This window comes from Halyomorpha halys, unplaced genomic scaffold (assembly GCF_000696795.3).
Source record: "Halyomorpha halys isolate HHAL.00 unplaced genomic scaffold, Hhal_1.1 Scaffold99.1, whole genome shotgun sequence".
NCBI classification, from domain to species: Eukaryota; Metazoa; Arthropoda; class Insecta; order Hemiptera; family Pentatomidae; genus Halyomorpha; species Halyomorpha halys.
Genome location: NW_027108239.1, coordinates 21336 through 21610, shown reverse-complemented (window position 1 = coordinate 21610; position 275 = coordinate 21336).

Here is a 275-nt window from a genome sequence, read left to right as displayed (position 1 = left end):
TGCAAAATTGTTAACCAAAATAGAGAGGAATAGGCATGTAAATTGAACAATTTAAACAGAGTAGTTTCGGCGTAGTTTTTGGAAATAGGGCCAGCACGTGGCTGGTTTTGTGCAAAATTGTTGACCAAAATAGAGAGGAATTGGCATGTAAATTGAACAATTTTCACAGAGTAGTTTCGGCGTATTTCGTAGAAATAGGGCCAGCATGTGCTCATTATGTGCCAAATTGTTGGTTTAAAATGAGAGGAATTAGCTTGTAAATTCAACAATTTTCA